The following is a 26,510-nucleotide window of genomic DNA, read 5'->3' as shown; positions in this document are numbered from 1 at the left end:
ACCCCGTTATACTATCTTGTGGCTTGCAAAAAAAAAACTTTGTGTTGCAATTTTTTGGGCTTTCAGGACAAATGGATGAGTCTGCATCGCTTTTAACCTCAGAGTTACCTCCGTTTGTCTTTTAAAGCACAGCCCTATCGGTGACCTAAAGCATGCCTAACTAAATGGTGGGGAAACTATTAGCAAGAGAAAGACCAATGCCTAATTATTTATGAAGACAATTATGCCCCAGGAGTAGTTTCAATATGTCTAGGTTTTTGTGTGTGAGAGACTAGCAGTTAGAGAAAGACTGAAAAAGAAAGCTCAGAATGTATAAAATGTGCACAAATACAGCTTTTGAAAGGAGTCTGAGAGCCAATGAGGCCACGCTGCTGTCTAACGCAAAAACATAGGTCTCTTTATCTAGGTCTCAATTATTCAACGAGAAAGTACCCTCCCCCTCATGAGTATAGAGCTGATATTGGACTCTACATTACCTTACGACAGGGGAATAGTGGGACTGCAGTACATTCCACCTGAGAGGCTTTTCTGGGACCAGGCACCGGCTGTGCCCCTAATGACATCATCTATTTCTCTGGGCCTCCTGGAACACAATTATGGTGATTTACAATTTATTCACATCTGTTGTTGTGTTGAATTCTTTTGTACTCATTTCAGCTACTCCGAGCTGTGATCTACTTCTCTGCTCCAGTGGTACAGTGAGTATCCTTTGGTGGATCAGCAAATACCACGTTAAAATGTGTTGAACATCAGCATGCAGTTGAACATTTGTCAAATCACATAGAAAACCACCTGTGTTGACCCCCATCTGTACTGTGCTCATGGTCTAAATAGTCAGCATTGGACAAATACCGTTAGTGAAGCTCGCAACACATCTGTCACTTCAAATGAGCTGCTGCTGAACAGCAGTTATTGTGAATTACAAAAATTTAATTAAATATATTGAGCCAGACAGATGTCATGCACGGTAACCTTCCATGAGCAGCCTGCAATATGATGAAAGTGGATAATTCTCCAGCTCAGTGTTAAATGATTACATTGATTTTAAATGTCACCGGCATAGCAATATTTGGAATACAGTCATAAATGTTAACATATAGACTAACTAGACATTCACAAATAAACATTCAATTTGACCTAGTTTAAGAGAAAGGGAGGTATTTGAAATTTGTACTTGTATTTTTGGGGACTGATTCCAACAAATATAACAATTAAAAGACTTTCATTGGGAAGGTTTAATTTTATTATTTTAATTTTATATTAATTTAATTTGAATCTTTTTATTGTACTGCCTTTGTTAGTATTTTGGTTACACTTCTCACATTTACTTAACATTAATTTGTTTATATGATTAGATTGACTTGACTACCAGTACATATTTTGGGTTAGAAATCGGAAACGTGCCTCGAGATGACATTTGCTGTAAGCTATTTAAATAAAAGGACCTGAATAAAATTTTATCTGAACTTTCTTTTTATTAATATGCAAGTCAAAAGTCAGAAATTCTAATTTCCAACAATTCAGTTGTGAATTTTGACTTCTTCCCCTTTCGTTTGTTTTTGTGGTTTTAACAAGAGAAAGAAGTGAAGAATAAAATTGCAGGGAAATGAGCAAAGAATTCAATGTCCTTTCCATTTCCTTGAACCTTTACTCAATTATGAATACAATCTCTCTTTGGAAATTTTCTTGTTTTTCTGTCAGTTATATGTAGCACTTGACATGAAGCAAAAATGAAGTAAAATATCCAATATTAACTTGTATTAGAATAATCATTCAATGGTAAAATTCAGGCAGACACACAAGAACAGAGCAATAAAAATAAAATAGGACACTATATGCTAGATTACCTGTAAACTTACACTCAATTGTCACTGTGTCACCTGGATTTTCTCTACACTAAATTGCAGACAGCAAGAACTCAAAGCTCCCCAAAAAATTCCAAAATGTGTATATCATCTGGTGGCCACTTGGTAAAACTTTATTTCTTTAACCTATATTTTATCAGCATAAAAATCCATTGAGATTAAAAACCTGTTGTAAAGCACCTTAGCCACCCTTTGCAATATGACATATCTCATGAATATGCTTAATATATGAAAGAGAATTTCTTATCCTGTTTTTCACATATACTGTAGTCACAGACTATTCACACATCATAGAGGCTTCCAATATCATCTAGTTCATATTAGCAAAGTATGCACTGGCATGAGTGACAAGTGCAAAGAAAGTCTTCAAAGAAGTGATGCAACTTAAAAATTCAGATGGCTATATTGAGGGAAGGTGAGGTTTCAAGGTAAAGGGAGGTTTATTAATGAGCATCAAATAATCTGAGGATGAACCTTAGTAAGTGGAATTTTGTTTTCTCACTTAATGCTTGCTTTTTTAATAGGAAGTTGTTAAACAGGTATGATGATTAGTATACTGCAGTTGTTAAGGCTGACTTGAGGAAATTAAGAACCAAAGAGATAAAGACAAATTTTAATTTTGTCTGTAGACCTACTCCAAACCAAAAAATTAACAATACAGAGGCAAGATGGGAGTAAACTTCCTTTATCACAGTGGAAATGTAATGCAAGAATATCTCACAATTAAAGTGGCTAGAGTATTGCTTTATCTACCAGCACCTTTACTTCAAAGAAATCCTGCTAAAGTGAAACAAAAATGTGAATGTGGTTGGAATGACAGTTCTTTTCAGCTGTTTCGTTTGCATAATTGAAAAGTTATTCACCACTAACACATCATAGAGCACATCAGAAGCATTAGCATATAATCTTTGAGTTTTACCATAAAGTGTAAACTAAGCACAGTTCTCATAAAAATTTTAATTCAGCGTACTGCATTTTTGTGTGTCTATAAATCTCAACATGAATGGAATATTTCTGTACATACACTGCAATGACATTAGTCTATGCAAACATCCCAGTTGCACACTTCAAAGAGCAGCATTGGTACAGCTCAGCAGGGAAGGGAATCAGGCCCCAAAGAGATCATGGAAAAAAAAAAAAAAAAAAGCAGCCTACCATTTTCGATGCTCAGCCAGTTTGACAGAGGTTATGCTTCTCATCTTCTGTCTCTCCCTCTCAACTTTCTGCCATCCTCCCAAAAGCTAGAAATTAAAGATTACAGATTATCTTTGATATTCGCTCTGCACCTTGGGCAAGTTGAGTGCAATTAAACTTTTTTGGACGACATTGTAGAATTATAAAAAGCTTATATGAAAGTCTACCTCTTCAGGTAAAATGTAGATTAAAAAGCCTACACAATACAGCAAAGTTTATAACAGGTGAAACGCACAAGTTTAAATCCACCTCAAATGTTTTTTTGTGAAACGATAGATGAAGTGTGCTTATAGAAAAAACTTTAAGACACAATGAAACAAAATTACCTATTTCCCACAGAGGGTTACAGACTGCTTCTTATCACTGGAATGAGAAAAAAAGTGGTCAAATTCAACATGTAGGAGTCAGGTGAAGGCTACATTCACAATATATTTATTATTATTTATTTTTATAGAGGAATTGTATTGGACAGCTAAGAAATGTTGTTGAATAGCTCCAGAAGGAAAAACATTCCAAACCTAACTTAACATATTTCACAAGTTGACTCTGGTACATATACTATCTATTACTTTTTGGCAGTTCTTTCCTTTTGCATTTGACAGTACTAAATTTGGTATGCACATTGAACACCAAGCATTTGTTTGGTAAGAAAACAATAACATGAAACAACCAATAATGTTTAACATTGAATACATAATATGTGCAAGTTTGTCACAGTTGCAATGATTCAAAAACTTGACAGACAGATACCTTAATTGAGCAATGCACCTTGGAGAAATCATTATTGGTTTTCAGTAGTATAAAACAGATTGTGCACTGGAGGATTATCAACATTTAGGAATGTAACTCTGCTTTTCAAATAGTGCCATGTAAATCTCTTCATACCACTGGATTTTTATCCCTCTGCCCCAAAATACAACCACAAACATTAACGTTTAATGCGAAATAAAATTGCATAATGTGATAGAAAAACATAAATCAGTAGAAACCTTTGCTGCGTTAACAACAGAAACGAGTCTGTGGATTAACTCTTTGGTATCTTTGCAGAGACAGAGACATTTGTCCATCCTACTTTGCAAACCAACTCAAGCTCAGTAAGATTGTATCGGGAACCTTGATTAACATTAACTTTTAAGTCCTGCCACAGACTCTCAACTAAATGTATGTCTGGGCTTTGAGAACATCATTCTTAATCCATATTTTGATTCAAACCATGCTTTTCATTTATACTGCTGGAAGGTAAGTCTCTCCTGTAGTTTGGAGTTATTTGCAGCCTTTTCATAATTCTTCTATATTTTGCACCATCCGTCTTCCCTTCAACTTTTTTTTAAGGTTTTATTTGGCTTAATGTGGTTGGACTGGTACGTAGGCTATGAGAGAGGGTGAAGACCTGTGGCAAAGGTTAACAGCCTGTCACTGTCACAGAGCCTGTGACAGCTGTGTCAAGGACTAAGGCCTCCATCTGGGTCATGCACTTCACCTCTGTGCCACCGCCATGCCCCATCTTCCTTTCAGCATTGACTGCCTTCCTTTTCCCTATGAAGAAAATGTTTCAAACAGCATGATGTCATGATTGTGTTTCACTGTTGTAATAATGTATTTAGAATAATTCACAAAGTTAATTTCCCTCTACAGCATTTTGCATTTCCAACAATGTGTCCTATTTGAACCAAGAACCTCAGGCTTTCTAGCATCTACAAAACTTGTAGCCAACTTTTAACAGGATGTTTTTTTAGTTTATTATTATTATTATTATTATTATTATTATTATTATTATTATTATTATTATTATTATTATTATTATTATTATTATTATTATTATTATTACTACAATGTTGGCTACATCTCAGTGGTTCTACTATGAAGACCAGATTTCCCATAAGTTTATCTCTGACACATGTGCAGTCTTGTTTATTCTTCATAATGCTGTTTTTCCCTAATAATGTTATCTACTAAATCAGAGAGGATATCACAAAAGTGTTGCATAGGTAGTGAAATTAATTCCACATGGAAGGACTCTATTTATGAAATTGGTGACTTCTGAAGGCAAGCAAATGTAGGAAATTTAATTTAAAGGTGTCAGGTAGAAGGGAGCAAAATAGACCCACCACTAGTTTCACATTATTATACAGAATAAATAAATAAAATAAAACTATATTTCATTTTTCTTCCACTTCTCAGGTATACTTTGTGCAGGTCTGCTATATTAAATTGCCCTAAAAGAGTTCAACAGCTTTTTGACAGTAAGCTTTGAGTTGAGTTCTACACAATGTTCAATCTGAAAATTTGCTCATATATGCACAAAACTTTTTTACTCTCACCCACTTCACTTTTGATCATTCATGTGACAAGTCTTGTCATCTAGAAGCTTTCAGAGTAGCTCCACCTTAACCATGGCTATTTAGTGATAAATATTCTGAAAACGAGGTATAAAGCAAAGAGCACCGCTAAACTAAAACACTTTAATTAAACATCTCACATTGGAGCTCGGGAAGTCAGGAGGTAAGCTATATTTTTCTTTAAGCAGGCATTCAAGGTGCATTATGACAGTCAATTAGCTTGTTGCAGGCAGATATTAGTGTAATTTATATTTTTCAGATAATCCTAAAGAAAAGGGTGTGAACCGAGTAGCACATGAAGTGCTGATCATGTAGTCTTTAAAATGGCTATTAATCCTGTATGAGGGGAATATGAATAATAATCACAAAATCTCTACTAGTCCCTGCTTAGCACTTCCAGGTATGGCACATATACACACAGTTAACCTACATTCAGGTAATAAAACTACAAAATTATATATTTAAAAGAAACTAATATTGTCAAAAATGATTAATTTTCTTTATAGTATGTGTGTAGATAACGCAGAAGGATGCAGTTCTTGCACTACTGAAATAGTGCTCTGAAAGCATCTGACAAATGTTTAGAGAAAAGCAGCATAAAACACAGTAATCTATAAATATTGACTTTAGTGGTGAATGGGGACATGCTGACTGATTGTCTAGTATCCTTTTTTGTGGATCTTATGATATTTATGGTTGCATTCTGCATAGAAAATGTGACAGTTGAACATTAATAAGTGCAATTTTTGTCAGCATAAGATTTTGTCTTGTTCTCAGTGTCAGGGACCGCCTGCATGCAAATCTTACATTTGCTCATATGTGCCCACTGAGAATAATCGTAGGATGATGGACGATGATTGTACCTGTGATTAGGGACACTGTTCCATGGATGCTTTGTCACCTTCACTTGAGCAGGAATGCCATCAATGCCAGAGGCAAGTCTGAAAACACATAAAATATAATTGGAATAGAGGTCAGGAAGCCAACTTTAAAGATTATGTTATTACAATTTCCTCTACATATGTTTGAGAATTAACTGACAGCCTGATGGAAAGATTTTCACTGAGTGAGCAGATGAAAATTAAGTATCCGTAAGGACACTTTGGCAGGACACGTTGTTGTGTCTGGAGAGCAGTTAATTCCTTGATCAAATCAGTGACAAGATATACTCTTTAACTACTTGGCTTGAGGCAGGTCTAACAGACATGCTGTTCTGGAAACAAGAGGTTGTTGGCCATCAGCACAGCGTGCTTTCTCTCAGCCCTGGAGCAATTCAGCTCCCCGACTGCTGCCAGAAGTGAAGAAATATCTGGTTGGAGTGTTTTGCTAAAAATCCATGGAACTAAATGTTTCGCCAAACATTTAGAAGCAGTCAAAATTAGGGTTTTGTCAGTGTGAAATATGAAAGCATAATCAGACAAATTCATGTAAAGCATGAATACATCTGAAGCGAATATCTAACTGACTGTCCATCCAATATGAATTGCAAACTATTAACACAACCTCCTACCCCCTAATTTCCCTGATGTGTGATTGCTGAACTTCGAGTGAGTGATTAAAATGCAGCTGCATGGCTCTCAAGGTGGGTTTTCATTAGTAGAGGTAAATAATTTTCTTCATTTATTACCTGTGGACTGGACGGTGTGGGGCTTTGGATCACTGCAAAATTGGGTATGGTGAGAAAAAAATTGCTGAAAAAGGAATGAATAAAAAACCCCAGTTTTAATATCTTTAAACAGGCAACTCCACAGACAACCATCACTTCTTTTGCTAGTTAACACATATATTTATTGTTAATGTTGCTTAAGATTAAAAGTATTGCCATAAATTTGATAACTAAAAATATTAAAACCTTGTTTATGATCAACTCCCTTGCATTTTATGCATGTACAGGTATTAGGGAAAATCAATCTTTGCATTCATCCCGAAGAACAAAAAATTGTCTGTTAATATCTATTCCCTTTTCCTGGTTAATCCTGACAGAAAAAGCCAAAAGGTCAATCACCAAGCAGAGAAAAACAATCACTGCCAAGCAAGTACAATTAGTATTAATAACATATGGGCTTTCTACCTGTAACAATGGAGCTGCCATTATACATAATGTTCTCTGCCTATCTTGGCAGAAAGAAGCAAGGAGGGAATGGGACACTATGATCTGGTGAATAAGAGAAAAAAGCCTGGGCAATCATGGCTGGCTCACAACATTAAAACCTTTTATAGATTTCTCCATGCTGCCATTTTCTGATGAGAGGGACATTTTCAATGGGTTGTGATTGCTACTGTCAGAAGATCATGGCTCGCTGGTAGATGGAGGGTTTGAGAGCCACTGCTGATGGAAGGGAACAGAGAAAAACTCCATTTTGATCGTCATCGCATTTCTACTTTATATTCATTGTGTCTCTTTCAGCCTGAGTCTCTTGCGTTCTTCCTATCTGTGTGTGACTGTATGGAATAATACAGCTGAGGCGTTTAAACCTGTTAACACTCAAAGTGTGGGTCAAAACAATAAATTGTTCTGCAAAAGTGACATTAGAATGATGATTTGCTGAATGTATCAGATGTTTATTCTTTTTCACTGGTTGTGCATGTGAATCAAATAAGGAAATGAGTTCTTTATAGAACACATTTAACTCTAATGCCAATGATTCTTTTACTGTTTTTGAATGAATAATTTTCTTTTCAGTGGTTTCATTTTAACAACTTAATGAGTAATTGCCCAAAATTGATCCAAAACTTATAAATCAAGTATACAGTCAAGTTATTTATCTAAAATAAAACCTCCTGATGAAAATAGGTACAATATATGCAAGACTAGATGTGCACCAGGAAAAAAAACATTTATCCTTACAGAAAAACATATGTAAAATTCAAAAAGTTATTTTTATTTTCTTCCTTTATTGTTTGCCTCAAGCTGAAGTGTCATCTTGAAATGTATCACTGTTCAATAAATCCTTGTGCCTTTGTGTATCTGCCTTGTGGTTCTTTGGTATAAAAGTTACATATACTGAACAAAAATATAAATGCCCCATGTCAAATTGTTCCCATGTGGAGTTAACAATTGTAAATGAGCACATTTTATTGTACAAAAGTAATATTTCTATTGATTTGTGTATAATTTTTAATCTAACTTGCTGTCAGTTAGCATTACTTAGTGAATTGTTTTGTTTTACTCAGTGCATGGGTGGGGCATGCAATGGGTGATCAGATAAAATGAGCAACAACTGGACAATCTATGGACTGGGGACAATAAAAGGCCACCGGAAAATGTCAAACTTTGTCACAAGTCATAATGCCTCAGATATCGCACGTTATGCGGTAGAGTGCCATTGGCATGTTGGATGCAGGGTTGTCCACCAGAGCAGTAGCTGCACGGCTCAATGTCCATTATCGGACCATAGGCAGTTTAACAGACTGACACTACTGCAAATCGACCTCGTCCTCGTCGGCCACTTGTGACCACTCCAGCACAAGAGCGCCACATCCGGCTCGTCCATCTGCGGGATCAGCTAAGACCAGCGACACACTCAGCTGATGAGACTATTGGTCTGCACAACACATGCATCACACCTCTGAATGTCTGTAACTGCCTACAAGAAGCCAAATTCCTCAACCTGACTCCTATCATGTTCAAAAGACTGTCAATCCGCAACAAATGGCCATACCACGATGTTATCACTGCCAATATGAAGATCAGTAATTACTGAAAATATACTTCGAGTTTCTCTACATATTATGTAACCCAAATGTTCATAAAACTCTTATTTTTTGACATGGGACATTTATATTTTTGTTCAGTGTGAGAAAGAGCTTGAATATATCCCAGCATTTAACAGGCAACAATCCTGAAGCACTCCCAATGGTCATCACCAGCCCCATCCTATTACCAACAGAAACCCTGCACTCACACTTGATTTAGTGTTTACAATCAAACTACCTTCAAATTTTGAGATTACTGAATGAAACTACAACATAACCCACCTAAGTGTAGCCTCCAAACAGAAAAGCCAAACCCAATTAGCTAAATTAGCTACATGATCTAGGAATCATTTTGTAGAAGGCCTCAGTTTAGCACCTTACATAATGATTTTCAGTCTGAAAGTTTACCTTAAGAAATTATTCCTTCCAGAAACAACTAGCAAAAGATCTGTTAGTTGAGCTATGTTGTTTTCTGTTAGTGCTCCATTTTCTCCTCAACATGACTGCTTCCATGATACAAACATCCACAGAAAGGCTCCCTATTCTGTAATTTCTTCATACCTACCGATTTTGATACAGTGGATACACGTCATGCATTAATGCCACTTCACAATCCTCTTTGCACACAAAAAGCACATCTTTGTATTGTTCTGTAATGGTGCCTAGGTTGCTCAGGTCAGAGGTTCATGTCGTCCATGTACAAACTGAGACTGGTTAGATTGTTTGTGAGGCAGAACAATGTTCATTTGATTAGTGCTATGTTAACCCATATTTGACTGAAAAAAAGACAATGTGTAACCCATTGTAATCTATATATTGCCATTAATATTGGCAACATATACATATGTATGTCTATATTGGCAATATTGGCAATATTGTTTTTGCACACTTTAGTGGCTCTTGAATTTCTATAAAGTTGAAGACCTTTAGCAGACTGCTACTGTAACATGAATTTAGTTTGTTATGACCAAGAAATAAATTGGTGAATGTACGTATGGTTAACCTTGTCCTGAAATTCTCTGGCTGCCACTTATAAGCTTTCTGACATTCCCTGTTTATACTCATGGTGTGAGATCAAAGTTCCTTTTCAACTCCATTCAGCATCCACTGTCAAACAGTCAGCTGCTTCTACAGCTCAGACACCACACTTTAAGTAAGAACCAGACTTTTATCTTTTATCATGTCACCATCTATTATTGGAATACAGGGAAATTGCTTTATCTTCTTTAAGTGGTTGTAGTTTGCTATCTGCTTATTAACACTTTTCTATTACTGCAGACAATAGATAAATCTTTATTAACTTTGATGTAGATTTTATGGGAGAAAAAAAAACAAAAACCTCCTGACTGTGGAGTTCTCCAGTCCAGAGAAAAAGCAGAATATTTAATAGGGGTTTGTCTTTAATCAAATTCATGTCAGATTTAATTTAAAGAAAACATGTCTGGTTTGGAAAATAAATAAATAAAAAAAGAAGTCTAGATGGATTTCATTGTTTATAATTTATAGATAAAGGCATAACTACATGAAATCCAAATCTTGCAGACTGGTATGTTTTTATTTACAGTATGTTGTGGATATTTTTATTCAATGATTTTGAATTTTGATAACTAGAATCATCTGTCCACTTTATGTGCATGTGGAAAAAACAATGTTGGCTTAGTGAGAACAGTTACACACAAGGTACCTGCTACATATTTCGCAATTTCTTATAGAAGCAGACATATTTCCAATGCCGTTTATACAAAAAAATAGGAAAAATGTCTAAGCCATAAGTCAAGGTCACACCTGAATTCAGTAAGAGAGTAAGATAAAAACAACATTACCAATGCATTCACTGCTGCAAAAATGAAAGCTTGTTGATGTTTTATTAACCCTTTGCAACTAAGTCACTTAATTATTCGAGGCGCCATGATGGACATCGGAAGTGAGGGACAGAGCAACTAAAATTGTTTTCCAATGTTTTTTTGTTTTGTTTTGTTTTGTTTTTTGCAGTTTCTTTGTGGTTTCTACTTGTTCGAGTCAAGATAATTTGTCTGTGAACGTAACACGCCTGGTAGGGGCCCATATACGGCAGTTTTTTTAAAAGTTGGGAACAGCTAGCTCAGAAATAAAAAAGAATAATAATTAATAATAAATTTTAATTAATAAAAAAGAGCTGGAGCTGCTGTTTTTCTGTTTCGCAGCTCAGTTTCACGATGTTGGTATTTAGCTATGCTATAAAGATGCTACGAGTCAGTGCTCCAACATGCTAAAAATGTCTTTTTTTCTGAATGTGAAGGAAAAATATTTTTTATATATAATATATATTCTATTACACTTTTGAATAATTTCTCTTTTATTCTCAGAAGTCATTGGAGTTCTCCCAGTGAGACCAGCAGACAGAAGCCCTGCCTGTGGCCAGTGTTCCCAGTATAATAATAAATAAATGTGTTTTATTCTTTCACTTTTTGTGTATTTTTAAATATCTCAATCTGAAGTATTAGTGTATTAATACTACTTATGTAATGAAATAAAAATAATTTACGCAATAATTATTTTTTCTAAAAAAAAGTTAAAAAAATATGTAGTTTTAGAATAACAGTCAATATGTTGTTGTAATGTGGAACATTTATTTATTTATTAAGCCTTCAACAATGATTATGAAGAAAGGCTTTTAAGTTGTTATATTTTAATTTTTAATGATATTGTTTTTGATTTGTTAGGCACCAGCAACCCTCTTGACCCCACTAGGGACAAGTGTGTACAGAAAATGGATGGATGGATGGATTATTTACATGCTCGGGAAGGAATCACGCTGTGACAATAGCTGAATTACTAGCTTGTTTGAAAGTTCTGTTGAATAACATTTCAAGACAGTGTTTACTATTTGTGAAAAAATGCAGAAGTGCACTCATTTCCTTAAAGGAATTAATGCGAATAGGATTTAATGAGTTGGAATTGAGAATGTGTTAAATCATTTGTAACATTGTCTCTAGTATGTAAAGGCAATTTTAACCCTTGTCTACACAAGTATCTCTCTGGAGGATGTTAGGAAAAAAAAAAACTGCATTTCAACAGGTTCATGGAATCTTTTGATTTAGCATTTTGCAGTCACAAAGAAGGGTCTTAAAATCCTGATAACAAGGTACTTCGGTGGCACATTATCCCACAGTTATTTTTTGTCACTAATGCAAATTTGGTCTCTTATCAAAGCCCATGGGGGCTATTGAAGTAGTAGAGTTGATCTACCCAGCTGGAGAAAAAGAGCAAAGGTCAGACAATACTATTGGCCACTTTTCTCTTATCACACTGCACCTTGGGAAGGAAACTACCCAGAGGACTAAAATGTAAAGCAGTTCAAACAGTAAGAATTATGTTCCTCACAGGACTTCTCCACTTTTTAAGACAGTGATGTCACTGACTTAAAAAAAAACCTGAAAGAAAAATGAAGTACATAGCATCATGCAAATACAATTTTAGAGCTTATAAAACCCAGACAGGCTTGCAGTACAGTGTTTTCCAGCAGGAATTATGCTTATTTAGATTTTGTCACATTACAATCACACATTTCCGTCTGGTTCTCAAAACTGAAACAATTCTTAGCAGTGTCTGCACGGGTATGATATTTACTGCTGATGATTTGTTTAAAAAAGTCTAAAGAATCCATTTAAGGTGTCTGACACCTACAAACCCCAAGCTATGGTATTTTACGCTGACAGGTAGATGCCACCTTATTTTGTTCCTTTGCTTTTTGTCTCTGTAAAAGTTCCCAGCCAAGTTCCTGAATAAACAAAACAGCATAACAGTCATGAAAGCTGTTTTCATAATCCTTTCGGCTCACACTGGGGACTATTGGAGCGGTGTCTTGCAACATCTGGCTACAGCTTAACCTTTCCCTTCTGCACCCAGGAGCCCAAGGGCACACAGCACTTCATACCCACTCACATCTACACGCACACCCACACGCCCCAAGGGTGTGATGCACACTGACTACAAAGTGATTTTACACTGTGACTGTTAGCTGTGCCACACTGTCTGTGTGTATGTGTGTGTGTACATCTGATGACGGTACACAGTCTGTGTAGTGATGCCAGTCGTGAGACGGCAGGCCGTCACAGGCAGGGCTGTATGCCGTCTGATAGTCCAGCAGCATTCCCAATACTCCTCCTGTTCAGTCCAGTCCAGGAACCAGAACATAGCCCCTGCTGCCCACTGGCAGCAGTTGTTGAGAAATCTCATGTCCAGGAGTTCAAGGGTGTTAAAATGGGTACCACTTCAGTTGAACAACTTGTGTTGATGTTTTCTTTACCATTTCAGCTGACATTACCTTCATATTTATTAGTATTTTCATTTAATTTTCCAAACAGTGGAGTTTAATCAAGTGTATAAAAGACATTATTTTGTTTGCCTGTTTGTGCACTTTTTACATTTCAAAGGTTGCACAACGAAGAAATATCTGCAGCTTAGGGACAAAATGCACCCATTGAAAATCACAAAGGCCTCTATAAAAATGCCCCAGAGAGAAAAAATACTGTCCCAGTATGTAGATTTGGCTTATCTAAACATAATTTTTGGATAGATCCAAATGTAAAATAAATGAGCCACATTGTGTGTAACATCAAGTCCTGGCACTTATTTCAGGTATGTGTATTGGTTTTGATGTTACTTATTTTTTATAGTGCATGCTTATCTTGATCAAATCTGTTGAATTTACAGTGTTATTGAAGCTTTACATATAATTTCTCAAATTTGTTCTTAATTATTTGGAAATAAATGACTATTATATGAAATAAACAGAAAGTAGGTGAGATTATTTCAGATGGAAGTGATCTGATCACTAAGCAAGTTAATCTTCATCAGCATAAAAAGGGTGTATAGCATGACACTAAGCACCAAGAATGTAATTGAATCATTGCTATAGCATTTGAGTTGATCTTAGAAATATCCCGTGGAAGGCATGGCTTATACTTGGCATCTCAGAAGTTGCATGATCTTATTGTAACATATTTTCAATATTTAGTGGCAGCATGGCTTGACTGGTATTCAAACTGTTTTTGATACAGTATCACAATGCAGCATCTTAATATGCATTTGAAATGCTGAGAGTATATTGAACAGTGTGACAGGGGTATTGAATTTGACCAAAATGAGCAGATTTACCTATTCTAGAAATCTCATTGTTACTTTTTGTGCTATTTGTTTCAGAAATTTTATCTGCAAAGTCCAGAGCAGCAGGTGGATTTTGAAGAATGGCATAATTGGTTGTTTCATGCTGCTCGACCACTGCTCCTTCACACTCTGCAATGCTTTTAAATAATCAATACACCCTCTGGTGTAATGCATTCAATACACCTTGAGGACCAAATCACATGTACGGTTTATTCTTAAAATTTTTAAAAAGACAGGAAATAGAGGTGGAGAAATGTTAGCTCTGCTATAGTATGTCTTTGATCATGTAAATTACGGAATAATTTTACAAAAATCTGTGCTCTGCTCTCTGCTATAGAGAATAATTGCAAGTTCCATTTCAGTCAAACTTTTGAAATCAGGGATCATTTCTCCTGCTGAATTGATTAGAAGTCAGGAAGACTCTCTGAATGTGAGGTTTTCTGATCCCATAAGGTCGCCATCAGGAGGAAATCTTGCAACATGTCCTCCTGGTTCAGAAACCTCCTATCCATAGTGATCTGCCAGATAGTGAGATTTATTTAGTTCAGTATCCAGGCTAGAGATAATACTTATATGGGAATTTTTCCCCTATGTACTCAATGTGTAAAGTTGGAAATGTCTACGCGTCTGCACCAATTGGTCAGGGATATGAATTGTAATCTGGGAAAATTACATAAGGTCTTTCAATTTTTCTATCACCGTTTAAGAAAAAAAAAAAAAAAAAAAAGCAGTGAAATTCATAAAAGGAAAGATGCTGGTGGTAAATTCTGGGTGGTAATAAAACCAAGACGCAATCATAATCAGCAAATGAAACATCACCGGGTCTGCACCATACTGATGAGATCAGCCCTACTTTAAAGTAATCGGGAATCTCATTACACAGTGAAGCTGCCACACTACGCAGTACACACCTAAATGGTTTAGAGATTAAGAGAATCATTCCTATCACATGCATAGTGGAAATGAGCTGCGTCTAAAGGTATAAGTACAATGTATGGTTTTTTGTTTGTTTTATGGGGGGTGATAAATAAAAGCAACATTTTTAACTCTGACTGTGTATTTTTTCATTTCTGTTTTCCAATTTTCATACTGACTCGTGAAAGCAGAATCAGCTGTCCTACTCTAAGAGATGTTATGCCAAAATACTCTTCTACAGCCTGTCATTTTTTGTTCTGTGGTTTCATCTGTTCCAAAGCAAGCTGAAGACATTTACTCAGCTCAAAGCAGGACAAGTGTACAGAACCAACAAAGACAAATGTTTCAGTTTAGAAGGATTGCTGACAGATCAGGAGTTTTCCCTATTGGAATAGGCTTAGAACTGCAGAAATGTATGTGTCTCGTTACTTTTGCTCCAAGTCAAGCTTTCACGGCTTAGTTCTGAATTATTTATTATGTCAACATAAAATTTATAAGTATTAAATTGCAGATATTTGCCTTTGGCTTGGGGCTGCACCGTGGCGCCCTTGGTAGAGCTGTTGCCTTGCAGCAAGAAGGTCCTGGGTTCGATTCCCGGCCCGGGGTCTTTCTGCACAGAGTTTGCATGTTCTCCCTGTGCATGCGTGGGTTCTCTCCGGGTTCTCCAGCTTCCTCCTACAGTCCAAAAACATGACTGTCAGGTTAATTGGTCTCTCTAAATTCTCCCTAAGTGTGAGTGTGTGTGTGTGTGAATGGTTGCTTGTCCTGTCTGTCTCTGTGTTGCCCTTCGATAGGCTAGCGACCTGTCCAGGGTGTACCCCGCTTCTTGCCCAGAACGTTAGTTGGAGATAGGCACCAGCAACCCTGCTAACCCCATTGGGGACAAGGGTGAATAGAAAATGGATGGATGGATGCCTTTGGCTTGAGAGAACTTTGCCTGATCAATATCTTTCAACATGCTGGTATTAAATGAAGAGGAGCAGAATTGGTGAAATAGTGTCTTCATAAGCACACTGCGTTACATATTTCAGGTTAAATGGCTGCACCCGCCTTCCTGCATGAAGAGATTGCATGAAAAAAGCGTTGCATTTTTTTTTAGTTTGGAAATCTTTTTATTGTTTTGTGCCCAGAATTTTTAGATCCCTGAAATATGACCAACACCAAACCAAGGCTGTCAAAATACTGAAACTTGCTAACTGGTCTCAAGAGGGGTCCTAGTTTGGAGTTGCTGATGTGTAGAGTGGGTTTGTGCGTAGAGGTCGGGACTAGTTCAGGGAATTCCTTCCCTCTGTCAGGGTTGAAGAATAATCCATCAAGTCTATTTTTAGGGGACTGAACAGCAACACTACAAGCTGGAGGGGATATTAGGGATCTGACGATATAATCCCAGGCAACTGATTTATTTAAAACAGCCACCTCAAAACAGAGACGTGGGATGAAGATTTGTGTTTTTCTCATTTATTTTGCTCCTTTTAAGGTCTGGATGGAAATTGGGTAAATGTAGCCAGAAGTTTGTTTAGTCAGTCTGCAGGCCAAAATGTCTGAGAATCCAGAGATGTCTATAAACCTTGAAAACTGTTTAACAAACAACAGGATAAGAGCATTAAGTTATTTCTGAATTGCATAAATCACATAATGAACAATTCTAGAGAGTAGTGTAAAACACAGGGCCTTGCATAAATTTAATTAATGCATTTATTCAACTCAGTTGTGCAAACATTATCTAGTTGGTTTTCTTTATCTCAAGCAAAACCAAAGCATAGAATAAATAAACAAACCAACATAAAGAGCAAGAAGAAGCAAAGCTGGAAAGATACATGCAGAAAAAAATAAAAAAATAAAAACTCGAGACCAGCTCTCCAGTCCATTACAATAAACAGAGCAATTAGGAAGTATTCAGCATCTTCCACACACAAAAACACAGACACTATCTGAGTAAATCTAGTTCAGGAATTCAATCCAGTGTCAATAAAATAGTCATGAAGGTGAATTCATCATAAAGAAGATGGACCTTTTGCTAAGCTATCAAAAGAGGAGAAAAGGATTCCCACAAACTACATACTCTGAGGGGATTTTCATTAAGCCCATGTCAATTAAATGTGAGAGCACATTATTTCCTGGGTTGATGGTTGGAAGTAACAGCAAAATCCTACAGCATGCACATGGGAAAGGCAGTCATGTAAAAGGCAAAGTCTCACAACACTTCCTGTCAGAATGTCATGGTCAACTTCTGACATGAATGCAAATGTGAGCTCAATAAAGAGGCAGGTTGAGCCTGCAGGAAACATTGTGTTACTTAGAAGTAGGTCCCAGGTATTGTTTTGAATGAAGGTCTTACCTTTTTAATCTATTGTGGTGGAAAATTATTATAAGTTAACACCTACTGATCATGTTATATGAAATTAATGCTGTCTCCTGCAAAATCCTTGTGACTAACTCAGATTATCTGCATGCATTACTTATGGACACATTCTTTTCTAATGAGCATCAAACAGCATGAGTGTTTATTTATCATACTATCTCTTCACTTTCCTTTTAAAACAAAACTAAAATGAAGAGGACTGGATAAAGAATTAATTAATTTCAGTTAGATTTTATTTGTTTGCCTGTTTTCTTCTGATAGATAGTTGCCAGGTGAAAACTGCTTCTTTTCTCTATTATTTGGAGCATACACCTTAAAGTTGCAGTATCTAACTTCTATAAAAAATATATTTTTTCACATATGTGTTGAATCTGGCATCATGAGACATATAACCTGTGACAAAAATCTCAGATAGTGAGAACCAAAAGGTTGTGTTTCTCTTTATGCTGTGTATGTAAACACCTGTTCAGTTGTGTGTAAAAGGACAGAATTCAACATTAAGATGAGCCTACACCTTGATAATTGCTAAAGCATGCTGTCATGATATATGCTTTTTATTAAAGACTTGACCACAGTGTTTCAATCCTGAAATATTGTAAAAGGTCATAATCCCTCAACTGATGAAGGTGACATGTTAATCTATTTGGAAAAGTGCACACCAAAATAAAAGAAAAAAAGAACACAAAGCACCATGAACTTCATGTTGTATTACTTAGCTATAATTAACAGAAAACAAACCATTTCTTTTGAAAAAATAGTCTTTTCAAAACTGCAAAAAAATAACTGTTTAACTTTTCACCAAATGTGAAATAAGGAGAAATTGAAAAGGACAATTTAATCACAGTTATCATGTTTTGTGGGCAGAATAAAAACGTTAAAGAATTTGTAAAACTTCCTTCAAAGATTCCTTTTTCTAACAATTTTATCTTCTTAAGGTTTTCTTTTGTCCTTATTACTTTTATTCTTCGGTTGTAAAAGTGTTTTGATCTACAGCCTTGTAGATTAACCATTCCCTCCTCCCTTACCAATTCTTGCCCTATTTGTGGTTAATGAAATACCTTTTTTGTTTGAACAGAAAAAAAGTCAAAGATGAATCAAAACACAAACATGATATGCATCTGACAAACAAAATTTACAAATAACAGAAATCTTGAAGTAAGCGCTGCCGCTCATTAATTAAACTAGTAGAAATTAAATGTTTGAAAATCCACACCAGTTTTGAAAACCGTGTTTATTTGATGGTTTGGTTATTCAACTGTAGTTTTCTTTTCTCAACCTTGATGTTTTAAAAAATGGTCCGATTTATACTTCTTTGAGAAGATACTAAGCAGAAAACATATGGAGAATTCCATTTTGCCATTTTTTCTCTTCATAAAAGGTTTCAAAGACTGGAAAATATGGCCCTGACTGGGCAATCACATGGCACTCTCAAAGGAGACCTGAAGGAGGATAAAAAGAACTGGTGCCCAACACTTTACATCTCACAGCTCTTAAAATGGCAGGCATGCACAAAGTTTTCTAGAACATAGCAGAAGCCAGTATATAATTAAGAAATGGGGTTTATGACATTCTTATTATTAAACCCAGATATCATGTGTACTTAAATCTAACCCGGTTATTAAAAATCTAGCTCAAATGTCTTAGTTTCTAAATCTCAAAAACAAAGCTACAGAGTGCAAGGTGATTCCATATTCACAACCCAAGCACATATCAAGTAAAGTAAAATATATACACCAAGGTAAATGGATGTAAAAAATAGAAAATAAAAAAATAAAACAATCCATAAACTGGTATTTTCATATCCTTGAGTCTTCATCGAGCTTCTTCAAATACACAATCCCAAACTTGTGTTTCAGTTGATAAGTAAACACTTTAAAATTAAAATGCAGCATTTGCCATAATATTTTGTCAGAGTACCAATTATATATCTTGGAGTCTTCTTCCAAATCCACTGGAGGTCTTGGCTTAAACATTACAATTGACTGACTTTTCTTAATAAATGAAACAAATTTTGAAAATCGTCTTAGCTGAAAGCAAAATGGTTGCAAAAGGAAATTTGCATACGGGGATGTCTGCAATAGACAAATTGCAGACATTTTTTTGGCGGGGGGTTGTGCCCAATCAGAGAGTGAGCACAACTTGTCTTTGTGTTTGGAATTTATGAGTGACAATTTATTCAGAATTTACCCAGTCTCAAAATAGTAGGTTTGTGTGTTTTGTTTTCTTTTCTTTTTTCTTCTTTTCTTTCCTTTTCTTTTCTTTTCTGCAAAGGTAGATAATAATTCTGTCCTGGTGGGAATCTCATGGAACCTGTCCTTTGAACAGTCCTTTATAAACTAAGTTGGCCATTTTATTCACTAACAAGCCTGGCAATCTAAGTATTATGACATTTTGAAAGCCTATAAATGTTAGCGTGAGATAATGGGATTGTCATAGTTAAGATGAAAAAATTACTATTTTCTTCCCTAGTCATTTTGTAAGATCTTCAGGGATTGAAGTGGGATTGCCTTTTATCTTCATCCAGCACCTTATATTTGGAAGTGTCTCTCCTTTATTGCAGCCCAGATACTTGTGCTGTGTGCTACAATATCTCAGGTGTATCATAGTCATAAGGTTTTGCGTCTACAATATTGTACAACTGTTGCTGAGATAGGCATCCACTGTTAAGCTGCCTCTGACTGTTCCCCAGGTTGCCGTTTTGAAAAATAAAAATCTCAATAATTTACATTTTAACTTGTACTGAAAGAGAGAGACCATTAAGAAAACCTCAGGCAGAGTTGCTTCTAGGTTACACTTCCAGAAAGATTTTTACTGGCTCTGCTTGGCTGCATGTGCCAGATATCCTCTACAGCTGCTGTGTAGCATATAAAAAAGAAATGATAATTAACCAAATAAACATTTTGCCAAGGGATGCAGTCATAATAAAATTCTCCCATACGGGAGCAATTTTTCAACTAACAGCAGGGCCAAGCAAAGCTCTTTATTGTGGTGTCAGAATTTACAGTATTTTACCTTCTAAATTGTCTGGCATGTCTGAAAAACATCACGTCTATGTGTTGCCCATCCATCTGTCCATTCATCCTTTCTTTCTTCTTGAGAGTGCTTTCTATATTCAGATAGACTTTATACATAAATAGTATGAGTTCAGCTTATCTTAGTTAAAAACTGGTATTTCACTTCCAAGACATTCATTTAAAAATACCCTGAAATTTTCCCTAATTTTGCCCTAAATCACTAGGATTTATGGCTCGGATTAATTTAGGGCAAGCACCTGCAGCAAATTTGCACTGAAAACAAACTAACAGAAACCTTTGGCTATAAATTACAGTGCTATCCAAACGGACTTAAAACTGCTGCAACATGAAAATTCAACATTCTCAAGTCGTAAACAAGAATTCAAAATAGCCTAACAAGAACAAAAAGTGTGTGAAACTATCATTTCTCTCAGCAAACTTCTTAGTTGAGAACAAATGAGAAACTCTTAAATATTTGTAAGAATAGATTGCTCCATTATCATCTAGCTGCCATGTAATGAAAATACAGTAGGTGTAAACCAACGCTTAACTTAATGGCTCAGTGCTGATGCTCTAATTGTGAAAGTAATATCTTAAAAGCCACACAAACTTACAAGAAAATCAATACTAATCTCTTCCAATGGACCTCCCATCTTGGTGAGACTTTTTGCAGCATTTAGAGTATTTTTGGAATAATTTTATGGCTGTTGTCAAAATTATTGTACAAAAATTAGAAAAACATTTTTCTCTGTGCATAAGGTGCCCTTTTTTGTAATATGTATATCCACAAATGATAATTCTGTCCAGTTAGATAATTTATTATCTAATCAACTCAATGCTGGTTTGAAGGGGTAAAATTATCGGTCAACTGAAACTGAACAAAAGATGTTAGAAAATATATTTTTAAATTACTCCCAAAAAAAATAAAAAAAGCCCTCAAAGAAACCCTTTCAATCTCTTGCCATCTCACAGCTCTCTAAAGAATTTTTACCTTATGTGAGTGTGCACATTTTTGAGTGTGGAGGCGTGCATGTGTCTGTGTGTGTGGGTGAGAGGGAGAATGGAGTAATGCGAGTAAGTGGATGGGTATTATATTGCCATAAGAAACACAACATAAATTTATTTGTAATCCTATTTCCTTTCCTTTTTTTTCTTTTTGTGACCTCTGTCTTTAAAACTGCCAGAAAAGAACCTAGTAAAAATACTTTGGTTATGACATATTCCTCTTAACTGCATTGTATGCCAAGGGTGTGCTTTGATAGCAGTTAATCTCTAAAGAGCTATGCTGGTAACATCTGTCTTTGCGGATTATTGTGTGGTAAATGGCATGAAAAGTGGTCTAAAGGCAATGATTTATTATAATATGGAAGTTGTGGCAAACATTGCACAAAACAAAGACATTTCGGTTAGGCTTATAAGACTTCAGTTCACTGAAGTGAATTGTTGAATTATTGACATCACATCCCAGAAAAAATAAAACTCTAGACCCCTCAGTATATTGTTACATTGTGCAAACTCTGCTTTCAGCAAACAATTTAAATCATGCACTGCGCAATGAATCAGACCAAAGACTTCCAATATAGTTGATTAATATGATTACTATGGAGATATTTCACACGAGTGTAATTTGCTGTAATCCACCTCACCCATATCTGATCTGATATTAAAGGTGTCACAATTACTGTTAAAATATTTGATTTCATAGACCTTACTTCTTGACGACCATTTTTATTTTTACCCTGCAGGATTTGTTACAAAAGAAGAACAGTCTTTGCATCATGTGTTTTATTTACCCTGCCTTTGGCAGATGGAGGTAGATGTCTAGACTCTGCAAGAACAAGCAAGTTAACTAGATGGATGAACTTTACTATGTTTTAAAATTAGTGTGTGGCCATCACCAGCTACAGTGGGAGTGTTGGAATGTTTGTAATCTGGAGGATTCAGATGTATGCTAACACAATGAAAAAAACTTTTAAGTATTTTTTTAATTCCCAAAAACCTGTGAAGACTTTGAAAGCCTTTCTACTTTAAAGAAGATTTTTCAAAAGCTGAAAACATATAGAGTTACCAATCTTCCCAGAGGTTGGAATAGTAAATATTAAAGTAGAGGTATTATGTAATATCAACTTTTTTGAGATTTTTATCATGTTATAATGTCATTCCCTCATCATAATCACATGTGCAGTGTTGCTTTGTTTCTTTCATTCATGTTTAAAGAAAGTTTTAAATTTCATTGCAGTCATTTACCCAAGCATTTGCTCTGATAAAGCACCATCTTTTTCACAAATCTACTCTCTGGGGCTGTAGTCTCCAGCTCAGTTTCTGCTGACACCCTTCAGTGTGATCATCAGCACAGTATTGTAGGAGCACTGTTTGTGGGTCAAAAAAAGAAAAAAAAAAGTATTATTACAGAAACAACAGCAGGATTTGTTTTGTGTAACACCTCCCTGCTATTGTTCAGAACATGTATTTTGACACAAAAAAGCATTAAGCAAAATATGTTTTTTCTGACTTAAATAGAAAGTCAGAAAATTGTTATCTATTATCTTCATAACAGATAATTGGAATTCTGATGGATTATGATAGAAAAAACATATTGAAAAAAAGGTTGTTTCCAACTATTATCTGTACAGCACATTTTAACTTCACAATGGGAAACCCACAAAGCATTACTGACAGGGTGCAACTGCAGCAGACAAAGTGGCATTGATTTTAATAACTTTAATGTACTTAAAGTTTGCAATTGAGTGCTGTTGGAAAATGCAAGTATAATACTGAGTCTCAGTACGGTGATATTTTAAAGCTAACTGAATCCACTGAATGTGATGTGTATTTGGGGCTCATGTAGTTTTGGTGGGGATATCTCTAATTAAAACAATATGTCAATACCAATTAAATTATGTTGAAGGAATTGAAGTTAAAGGTACATGTATTCAATTTAAGATAACTTAAATCACAGACCATATTGTCCCTAAAAAGTACATAATTCATGATCACCATTCTTTTTTTATTTTGACAAAAAAAATGACCAGAAAAACCTTGTAATGTCAAAGTGAAAACAGATTTCTACAAAAGAATGTCTAAATCCTTTTTTTTTTAATAATGTAGTTGACCTCTGTTAATTTAGATAAGTCATTTCAAAGGGTTTGAATTTATGCAATCTCATGTTTTTTGTTGAATATTTGCATTTAATTGTCAGTTTTCACTTTTACAATAAAGAAGTCATTAATTTCTTGTGTCATAAAAACCATTTTATATATAAAGTACATGTTGGTAGTTTATTATTGTGGCATCAGTGGATAAAATAGATGAAAGGCTGAATCAATTCAAAATTATGCATTGCACTGAATTGTACAGACATTTTAATTTTACATTGCATTACGCAACAGGTTTAATTTTATCAACTCAGGCCCTTGTTTTGCACTTTGCTTCTTATCCTTCAAATCTCTTCCATTGGTTTGCTGATTGGCCCAACTCGGAGTGCTATTCTGCTGTGCTTATATCAGCTACTTTTCAGTCCAAAGCTCCTAAGATCAGTTGTGTTTGGCATTGTGGAGGAACACTGTTGTGATTAAGTGTTGAAAGACACGTGTTAGAAAAAGCAAGAGTTTCTTAAAAAGACAGATGCCAGGTTAAAGGCTCAAATTGGAAAGTCAAACTTATTTTAAGCTATCTTTGATATATATTACATTTTATACCAACTGAAGACAGCAGTTGGTATAAAATGTTACAAAATGGCACTATGTGCCTGGAAAATATGTCACACTTTTTAAAATATTTCTCACTTCAATGATTTTGTGTTGTCTTAGACATAGATTTTCAGAAGAGCTTTTCTCCCCCTGGATCTAAAAGGGGACAGGATACCCTGTGCTGGTGTGAGAAGCTTAAGGCCCAAAGACAGTTCCTCCTTTGAATCTCACTTCTATCTTCCACCCATTTTTGCCTCCTTAAATTACCTTTTGGTATTGGAACTACAAATTAAACTGTAATTTATTCTTAAAACCCCAGAGAACAATCAAGTAAGCCTTTGATAAACCTTTAATAAGTTTAGTTTTGAATGCTCAAAATATTTTCACTTTTTTGAAAGTGTAATGGCACTTTTCTATTCTTTCAAGATTCATCCTTCAGACAAATTTATGATTGGTTACGTAATAAAGTCTAAATGAGACCATTGTTTTGCATATATCAATACAGTAACATATCAATCTGTCACATGTACTTGTCAAATCAATTGTTATTACAGAAGTGATGAATTTTTGAAGTTATTCCAGAGTCTTTTAATTTTGTCAATATTTATGAACTATTTTTGTGATGTTCAAAACAAGAATAAGAGCAAGAGCAAAACCTTTTTCAGAGCTTAACAATAAGTCAGCTTGCTTTCATAGTACCACAAACATGAAATAGAGGTTGAAGAATCCCCTTCGCCCTTTAAACGAGAGCAAGCAGAGTAGTATGGATGGCCATGTCAATACAACTAGCTCCTTGTTTTATGGGCATAACAGCCTCCCATCCATCCTTAGCTTACAGGTTATTGATTACAGCAGGCGCAACATCATGTGAATTCTATTTGTGCCATTGACTGTGATGCATTGTAAAAGCATAACTACCCATTAAATCTTTTTTTTTTTTTGAAGTCCAGGAAAATCTTACAGTCCCTTTGTAGTATCTTCAATAAGACTATTTATTTAATCCTCAATTTACAACACACAGAGCTGCAGAAAACGTTTATGCAAAGGGTATTACAGATTACATTTTAAGCATAAAATGCAAGAAAAATGTATAAAAAATATTGTTAAAGACTTACAGGGCTAAGCCACCACACTGTCATTAGTGCACAAAATATAAATTATATATAATTATATAAATTAGAACTAATTGTAGACAACAGACAATTTGTACAGTAGGTAGAGCTCCTCAAACTTCTGATCTTCTCTTATAAAAATATCCTACATAGATAATGCTGCATCACATTTTCTGTGAAACTGATTTGCATGACTGCAAATGGACTTAATATACATTCATTTAAAGTTTATGGGCCCTGGGGCGTGCTGTGGTGGCGCAGGGAGTTAGCACGCCTCATGCTTGGAGGCCTCAGTCCTCGCGGGCTCGACTCCTGGTCCCGCCGCATGTGTCCCCCCTCCTACTCCTCCCTCACTGTCTGCCTACTGTCACAAAAATACGAGCCACTAACGCTGTAAAAACTCTTCAGAGAAAAAAAAAAGGGTATGGGCCCACTGAAAGCCAAGAATTTGTTGGTGAACATCTTTTAAGGTATATTATATATACCTTAAATAATATATATATATATATACTTTTTTTATATTTTGTAAACAAACACATGCACATGACCTACTAAAGCAACAGTTTTTCATTCTTTGGATAATTTTTTTCTTGGTACCTTTTTCTGGGGGCGATGTGAGGTGGAGGGGGGGCGGGGGTGACAAGAGGACCATTTGCCAGCACTGTGGCATAGTTGCACATTCAGCAGCAGCAAAAAACCCATGCACCAATAATTCATAACATACACAGATGCATCATCATGTCAACTAAGTCCCACACCCAATGAAAAATATGCCACTGGAGGTGTAGAATCATTAAATATACTGCACTGCATGTGCATACATGCATACTATTAACATCTGCCAATCGGCAGCCCCACCCCCACACCCCTGGAAAGCAAACAACCTGCAAAAGAGCAAACAGATTTCCATACATCTGCACGCATCATTGTAATGCCACGCAATGCCGGGCAGCCAGATGGCAGCGGGCGGCCGCATCCTAACATGAGAGATCAAGTTTTGAACCACAGAGCTCCTTCCTGTCTCACTAAGAATGGCAACATGGAGGCTCATGGGAAATCTCACAGGCAATGGGGGCAGGCAAGTTTCTCATGAGCTTAGGAGCAGACCACCTGTGCCTGTGGGGTGAAGAAACGGAGGCAGCAAGAGTGCATGTGGGTGCCTGTGTGGGTGGGTGC

The 26,510-nt window shown here is 35.8% G+C and overlaps 1 long non-coding RNA gene across 1 annotated transcript; it reads right to left on the bottom strand.

Annotated features, from left to right (window-relative positions):
* Positions 1-509: 509 nt before the first annotated feature.
* On the bottom strand, positions 510-6,427 carry LOC122833987. The gene is made up of 4 exons (XR_006371097.1): positions 6,262-6,427; positions 3,386-3,422; positions 3,021-3,106; positions 510-583 (listed from the first exon to the last, which is right to left on the bottom strand). It is a non-coding gene; the product is annotated as an uncharacterized LOC122833987 (long non-coding RNA).
* Between the last annotated feature and the right edge of the window lie 20,083 nt (positions 6,428-26,510).

This window comes from Gambusia affinis, linkage group LG07 (assembly GCF_019740435.1).
Source record: "Gambusia affinis linkage group LG07, SWU_Gaff_1.0, whole genome shotgun sequence".
Classification (NCBI taxonomy): Eukaryota; Metazoa; Chordata; class Actinopteri; order Cyprinodontiformes; family Poeciliidae; genus Gambusia; species Gambusia affinis.
The sequence above is the reverse complement of the archived record's forward strand: the minus strand, read 5'-3'. Positions and strand labels throughout refer to the sequence as shown.